Here is a 9,094-nt window from a genome sequence, read left to right on the forward strand (position 1 = left end):
GGGTGCTGATCACATCCATTTCATGTTTTCAAGAAAGGTGTGTCTTGAAACTCTACTATTGTAGGCACTTATTTATAATAACTGATGTTTATGTTAACTAAGATTGAGTTCTCAAAAGAAGATTTTCCTCCCCATTGGAGACATGAATTCTTGGTATAGTTGGATCTCATTGTTTCATTCATGCTATTCCCTTTCTTCACAAATTACTCCTACGTATGTATCTTTCCTATTACTAAGCAATTTTAAATATCACTATTTTTTAGATAAAGATGATTATATGTGTTGCTTGCGAACATATTGTGACATAGTTTGAGTTGCATTATGCTGTGAGAAAATAATGAGAGGGTGGTGTGTTGGTTATATATTTCAAGAAGTACTTTCAAGGTTGAGGTATGATTAATAGGGAGGGAGGGAGAGAGAGAGAGAGAGAGAGAGAGAGAGAGAGAGAGAGAGAGAGAGAGAGAGAGAGAGAGAGAGAGAGAGAGAGAGACCATCCGCGCTAACACTAGTCCTAGTATGGAGTGCTAGTGTGTCTTTATTGCCTAATTCAAATAAGATTTTCAATTAACTTTATTTTTTCATTAGTTGTATAGCATCTTTTATAAAATCATATCCCATATTTCATCAAGCAATATGAAAGTCTATCTATCTAATCAACTCAAGGTATGTAGAAGTCACATTATCAAGCAAGAATAAAATACTTTAGATACACACGAAATGGAGATGGAAGAGTCGAAGTAAAAATGATTCTATAAACAAATTTGGCACAAACTCGAGCTTTCATACAATATATCGTCTTTGGAAAAAATTATATAAATGGTTACCCGAAAACAAAAAGAGGGATATTTGAACTCTTGTACAAAATAGAGATTTTCAAAATGGCTACAAACTAGAAAAAGGGAAAGCAAAATATGGGTTTCAATTAACCCTTGATTCTTTTATGTCTTTTAGTTTGATTTAATGGCAAATTTCTAAATGTAGAGGAGTCTTTGGTTTCATCCCACTCAATAAGGCCTCTATATTTCAAGAGCTCATGTTTTCTATAGCCTTGAAGGAGCTTCAAATCTTTTGTATCTTTCACTAGAACTCCAAAATATCCTAGTCTAGATCTACTATAACTAGACATGTAGCCAAAAACTCTTATGGCTTCTTGCTTCCCTATATGAAAATTATCTTTTCTACTCCTCTATGGAAAGCATGAGATCCTTTCACTTTGGAAATAGCTTTTAAGGCCATTATTAGTAAATTTCAAGACCTTGACAATTTATTATGATAAATTACAATAGTTTAATTATTCAAGCTTCCAATATAGTAGCTAAGGCTCTAACTTTTTCCAAGTTTGAGTAGCCTAGAGCCCTTTTCTCTTATAAAGAAAGTTGTCAATGTCTTGAATTTCAATTTTCATAGCAACCAAAAAAGGTTTCTTTATCAATAAGTGAAACTATTAAAGTTACTTATCCATTAAGCCTAATAGAATATTAGTATTTTTCTAAATAAAAATATTTTAAATATCTTACATATGTTGGCAATAAGGCTCTCATCATAAAGATTTATTGAGTTATTTGGCTTCTCCTTTAAAGGAGGATTTAGTTTGACTTCATAACCTATGTCTTCAATGCCAAGTATTTTTTGAACATATGAGAGCTATACTTCAATGGACAACTCCTTGTTTTCATAGTTCACAATTTGATCAATACATGAACTTAAAGCTATGGAGCAATCTTGAAAAAATTTCCCCTCCATATCAAGAATTGCAAGTGAGTGTGGCTCATAACTATTGAAGTCCTTATCATTTTGGCACCTTGCAAGGATAGCCATGCAATAATATTCACTAAGCTTAAAAATATGTTAGATATAATTAAGTAATACATATCTTGTCTTAAAAATGAGGTAGCTTGAGAATGTTGGCACACAAAAAAGAGGGTCTCTTTCAACCTCCGAATTCAAATCTATCTCCTCTTCCTCCTCCTCCTCCTCCTCCTCCTCCTCCTCCTCCTCCTCCTCCTCCTCCTCCTCCTTTGTGATATTCTCACTCTTGAACACAACAGAATCAAAACTTTGTACCAATTGGTTCTCAAACTCCTTCTAAAATATATATATCCTCTCTTCAACTTCTTTATCAAGACCTGCAACACCTTCTCCCTTTTTCTCTTGCATTGTATCTAAAGGGGAATCTTCCATGTATGGAAGGAAACAAGGAATCATATATCCTTGTCAATAAGGAGACATTATTGTTGATTCTTGTGATGAGAGCAATTCAATTCATGCTTCTTCAGCTCTTCATTAGTAAGGTTTCAACTAGTAATAATAGTTGCCCTAGGAACCTTAGTTGCTTCAATTACACCAATGTAATGCACATGGCCATCAATTGCATTGCAACCAATTAACAATCACAAAGCTTTCGTATGATTTTCTGATTACACACAAGCATTCAAACTTGAGTGTGATACTATAAATTCAACAATAGATTTATTTCAATGTAGTGTGGCTAAATTCATGAATAGAAAGACTCATTACAAAAAAAAATACTTATTGCACATCTTCAAAGGTTATAATGTCCTTTAGGTCTTCATCACTATATCTAATTCTTACAATATACCAAATGTTGAACTTGCACAACTTTGCTTCTTTTTTGATTCCTTATCTTCTTAATCTAGTTCAAAACAATGAGCTTGTATATGCCCTAGCTCATTGCAATGGAAACATCGACGAGCAGGGAAACTTCTCAAGATGTGGCCTAACTCTCCACACTTGTGGTACCTCTTCCTAGGGTTATTTGGATTGTTGAGCCTTCTTTTGGGTACATTGAGAGGTATTTATCTTCAAGATGTTGACCTCTATTGGAGAGCATCCTTAAGATCCTTGGGTCACATAGACTCCATTTGAGTATTCAAGGGAGGATTTAACCCTCAACAAAACTTGGCCACTTATTGGGCAATATCCCATGGTTGCATATTTCTAGAGGGTTACAAATCGGGAGTAATATGCTTCTAGGCTCAATCCTAGTTGGCGAAGCTCAAAGAACTCATTCACCTTTGAGGCGTGATAAGAAGGCAGTAGATATCTCCCATACATAGCTTCTTTCATGAGTTCCTATGTAACAACAGTTTTTGAGACTCTTGTACCCATGTACCATTGCTTCCACCAAAGACACACCTCCCCTATTAGCTTTAGTTTTGCCGTTATGGCTTGGTTAAGGGTATGCATCCGTGTAGATCAAAAATAGTCTTCCATAGACTCAATCCAAACTTCCATATCAATTTTCATGTATTTTCCTTTCCATCAAATTCAAGAGGTATGATCTACTTAAGAATGCATTTTTTCTCTTGTAATTCAATAGAATAAGTGATAGGAAAAATGTCCTAGGGTTGAAAATGTGCAAGAACTCATTTAATGTATATATGTAATATTTTCCCATATTCCAACTAAATATTTTCTTTTAAAACTATACTTTTGCACACATTGTAGAGAGAAATTCATCTTTTATTCAAAAAAAATTAGTAACCAAAGGAATTACATCATGATGAGGTTTCCATTATGAAGGTTCACCCATGGAAATACATTGTTAGTCTAGGGTTGAAAATGTGCAAGAACTCATTTAACGTATATATGTAATATTTTCCCATATTCCAACTCAAGATTTTCTTTTAAAACTATACTTATGTACACATTGTAGAGAGAAATTCATCTTTTATTCAAAAAAAAATAGTATCCAAAGGAATTACATCATGATGAGGTTTCCATTATGAAGGTTCACCCATGGAAATACATTGTTAGTATGATAGCAAGGAGTCTCAACAAAAACTTATAAGATCCTACATTTGGAAAGAAGGTATGGGTTGCCTTCTTTACAATTATTTTTATGGTGTGAGCATCTTAGGATAACAACTCTATCAACTAGAATAATTTAGGTCACTTGCTCATAGACAGAGTGATTTTGTTGGATCTAACATCTATCCATATGGATGGTAAGGTTTGATTTAGATTCTTCAAAAATAAATAAGTAGATAATCTTAAAGCTTTCCATCCACCACCGAATTCGCTTCAAGTTTGCATGGATGTAAGCAAGATGGTCAACATTGACATCACAGTATATTCCTTCATGCATCTAATGTCTTTCTTACTAGTGTATCTCACCATACAACCATCATTTTTTATTTCAATGTCTATGAAAATGCCAAATTCAAAACACCCTTACTACTCAGTTACAATGCAAAAGCTTAGTAAAATGGGAGAGAACATAGCCAAGAGGTGGTTAAATAAATACAATAGATCGGCTTTGAAAAGAGCTTGTAAGATTCCCAAGGAGAAGAGCATGATGGCATATCTCACTGAAAAGCCACAAGAGGTGTGGAACCTTCAACCAGAATGGAGATATATGAATTCGATCCAAAATAAGCATGGATTGATCTTTCATGTTGAAGATTAGAGAGTGCATGGTTGATGTGAACATAGCCCAAAATACTAAGAATCCTTTCCATGCTTCATCGCTCTTATTCAAATTCATTGATCATTAGTGGCCAAAAAAAAAAAAATCTTAGTTGACTCTTGCTTAATTTTAATAGTTTGTAGCAGGTGTAACATGCCTACCTAATGAATATCAATAACACCTATTTTAGTAGCCTAGCAAGGAGTAATCAAGAATGGTGTTGTGTGAAACTTGTTAGAATAATCAAACATTTGCAATCTTGAGCTACTTGAGTCTACCCCATAGGGGAAGCTTACCTCAACCCCATCAAGATTGAACTAGAAATGAAAACCTAATTTAAATGCTAAAGTCTCTTACCAACTATCTAGCATTGGCTTCTAAGGTGATTGCATTGCTGTCATCCATCAGGGCAACATGAACCATTTCCACACTTGGTTCAAAGATAGTAAGAAATGAGGAGGAGCGACGTGCATCAATCCCTCTACCCATATTGTAAAGTCTCAACTTTGGCCCCTTAAAACAGCATTGATTGGGTTCTAATGATGACACACTAGGATAGGCAACGTTTTGGCTCTTCCTAGACTTACCTAATCTAACACTCAAATTGTTATGAAAGCCTCGAACAGAGACCACCTTCCCTTTTAAGCCACATGCTTCCCTTCATGGATTTCTTTAGTTTATTAATTATTCCTAGCATGATTGAGTTTAATATATAGTAAGCAACTTTCTTAATTATCCTTTTAAATTGATGTTTCCTCACATAACTTAGGCACAAACACAAATACAATGTCAAACAATCTTTAAAATAGAGTTGCAACAATATATTTATTCACAACTTCTCCAAGGCACAATGCCATGTTGGCATTTTATCCCTTACACCAAGACCCATATTCAAAGTATTTGGATACTTGTGCATAGGTATCCACCAATTCGCCCTTATCCAGTATGAGGGCCTTCTAAAAGAAGACCATCCCGGCCTTGCAAGGATTAGATCACAATCCTGGACACCTACGAAATTTATAGCTAGAGACCCCCTAGCACCCTTGTCACCTCCTAGCCTAATGTCCTCCCTATGGAGAGATCTCTTACATCCAAGGCTCTACGGCTAGCCTTGGGGGAGACCTAGGGTATATCCAAGAGTCTACCCAAGTAGGCACAATATCTCTTTTCGAAATCTACAAACAAGGCAATCAACCTAATCTCAACTAATGACTTGTGTGTTCACTCCAATTGAAAGGAACACTTAGACAAACTCCGAGCAGTCCTTGAGTGATGCTAACTATATCGCCTCTCGTTGAACCCCTTAAAGTGCCACTTCTGGGGTAAATCACAGATGCATCCTAGGGCATGTGGTGTCCAAGAACGGCATTGCCACACTGACTTCTCGAAAGTCAAGGTTATTGTCTATCTTCCACCCCCAATCGATTACAAGGGAGTTCAGTGCTTCCTAGGCCATTCTTTTCCAAGCAACAAGCATATCTTAAAACAGTTTATCAAAACCAAAACATTTTCCTTTGAATATCCCACAAGAGAAGATACAATCCACGACTTATTTCTCTTAAAGTACAATCACATACAATGTTATATTATAGTCCCCCTAGTGTTTAGGGTGCGATACTTCTCAACCCTCTTTGTACTTTTCAAAGGTCATAAGCTTTTCTTCTAGATGATATAAAGTGTTAGTATGCAATACTTCATGCATAAGCAAGGCATCTATCTTTACTTCTAGTGGTTTCTGTTGAGAATCAAGCTCGTGATCAGTATCACCAACATGACCGACCTTATTTAGAAAGTTGTCATCTTAGCTGTCACTCTATATGTGTGTTGTGATAACTGAGTTGGTCATGCTCAACTACAGTTAGTAGTATTATCAATTATGACCTAGTGTGTTTATCAGTTATGTGTGATTAGACTTTAGTAAGCATTATGGAAGAATGAGAAGTAGAGAACAATGAGAGTTCACTACTCTCTGTTATTACAGTTCCATGTCTTTGTCTCTCTCTCCCTCTAAATCTTGAACATGATATCAGAGCCTAAATGCCTGAAGCCTGAAGGCTTGGCAGTGGCCATTTGACATCAAGACATCAAATCTGAAGAAAACGTCATTAAAGGAGTTTCTACCATCTGACCGATTGACACCAAGTTCTTTGTAATAGATGGCACATGTAATACATCTGAAAGACTCTTTGTCTTACCATCATGCAAGGACAAGGAAACTTTTCCAATGTGTGAAATTGGGTGGCATGAATCATCACCCGTCTGCACATAACCTGCATTTTGCAAATCCTGCATCTCTCCAAACCATTTTGCATGGCTGGTCATATGATTGGATGCACCTGAATCAACATACCAAACATCATCATGTATTCCCTTTCCTGTAACAGCATTCAACATATGCTGCATAACAAATAGACACTCATTTTCATCTTCATTCTGTCATGAACTTGGTGGCTTTCATCCTAACAATGTATATGCCCTTATTGTCATGCATTTGAGCATGGTTCTAGAGTATTAAATTCTCAGTTTTGGAGCTTATTTGTAGGCTAGAAACAGTGAACTGGTTGTTATCCTGAATTTGGAAACAATATACCTATAGGGTTGAAGTATCTGTGATGCTTATTTGCTACTGACAAATGCTTGGATCACACCACTTGAGTGGTAGATGCTTTTTTGGATACTGTGAGTGCTGAAAGTCCAAAGTTTGGACTGATTTGTTGCTTGTTATACCTAGGAATTGACTTGTTATTGTCTGCAAGAAGGATAACTATCATCTTCACTTGACATACATGCAATATATTATGATCGATTGGACATTTATCAACTCCTGCATAGAGTGGCAACTAAATGAAATGTTTTGGGGCTATTTTGAGGTCTAAATGCTCTTGTTTTAACATAGAAAATTTTGCTGGTTATAGCAATGGGTTGGTTGTATTTGGTATTGCTACTTGCATACAGTACAAACATTGATGCTTGTTTTGTCACATATTGAATCCCCAATGTATTGGGACATGTCTATGATGGTTTAAGGATATTTTTGAGCTGAGAATACCCTGACTATTGCAGAGTTTATGCTATTGGTCATAACAAGCTGCTTACTTTTTATCAACTATGGAAAAGTCTAGTGAATGTCAACATCAGTTCTATGCATCTATTGATGCTTGTATGGATAGAGTTTTTTGCTAGGATGTTTTGCCACTACCATAGAATGTTTTGAATTGATTTGAGCTTGGTTTATGCTCAGTTGACAATGTTTTTTCATTGCTGGAATACAGTTTACAGCAAGCAGGTTGTCAGGAAAACTGGTCCTGAACTGCAAGAAAACTATTCTTGAACTGCAGGAAACTGTTCCTGAACTGCAAGAAGACTGTTCCTAAACTGCATGAAGTCTGTTCCTGAAATGCAGGAAAATTGTTCCTAAACTACAGGAAACTGTTTCTGAACTGCATGAAGACTATTTCTGAATTGCAGGAAAACTATTCCTTAACTATAGGGAGTCAAGCACTTACAAATTGCATATAGCATTGAATACCTTAGTTGCAAGTATGCCAAATGCTCAAGGCACTGACAATATCACTCAAATTGTGGGAGAAGCTTGATAACAAAAACTTCACTCTATGGAAGTTCAAGATGCAAAATTTCTTGATTAGGAGAGGTTATTGGGATTTATGTACAGGGGCTGAAGCTGAGAACCCGAATTGTCTGAACGGAATCCGACATAGGAACAACGGAGAGCTCACCGACAGTGGTCAGAAAGAGTGAGTAAAGTACTGCATTGGTTTTCTTTCTGCATTTCTGATGTGATGGCTATGCAGATTACCAATTGCTATTCCCCAAAGGATGCCTGGGATGCACTCATGAAGAATTATGGTAATATCACACATGTAAGGAAGATATAGCAGAAGTAGTAGTTCAACAACATGTTTAGGAATGGCAGGAGCATTCAAGTATACACAACAGAAATAAAGACCATAGCTGACCAACTGGCTACTATGGATCTCTATTTCAGAGCATGATATGATTGCAGTGACATTAAATGGGTTAGGCAAGGAGTATAAGGCATTTGATACGTCTATTTCTATGAGAAAGAACCCCCTAATTGGGATGAGTTACTTGCACTGCTGCTACATGAAGAAGTAAATCTTGGCTTAAATACAGGTTCAAGCACATCTTAGAGCAGAGACACTATCTTTTACTCTAGTCAACGAGCTAGAGGTGGTAGAGCTCGTGGATCTTTTCGGGGTCGATAAGACACTCGAAACACATATGGACAGCAGTAACAAAATGCTTGGCATAGCTAAAATATGCAAGGACAACGAGGATCTGGAGTCTTTAGAGCAGGGGGAGATCACTTAGAGGCAGAGGTGGTTCGTGACAGTCGCATGAGCAGTCAAACAAGGATAAAGATTGTCACTATTGCGGAAGATATGGGCATATTACGAAGGATTGTCATAAAAAGCAGCTGATATGAAGGCACAATGCAGGCAACATGGACATTATGCATCTTCCAATGGTACTCAGGATGATCAAGCAGATAGGCTATTTGCTATGCAGCATGTATCAAATAATACTTCTAAGGAAGGCAAAGATGAGAAATAGTACATAGACTCAGGAGCATCCAATCATATGACTCCTCATGGTGAATGGTTTGATGAGTTACTAGTAGGG

Source organism: Lygodium microphyllum, chromosome 1 (assembly GCF_053477565.2).
Source record: "Lygodium microphyllum isolate KBCC chromosome 1, Lygodium_microphyllum_v1.1.10, whole genome shotgun sequence".
NCBI lineage: Eukaryota > Viridiplantae > Streptophyta > Polypodiopsida > Schizaeales > Lygodiaceae > Lygodium > Lygodium microphyllum.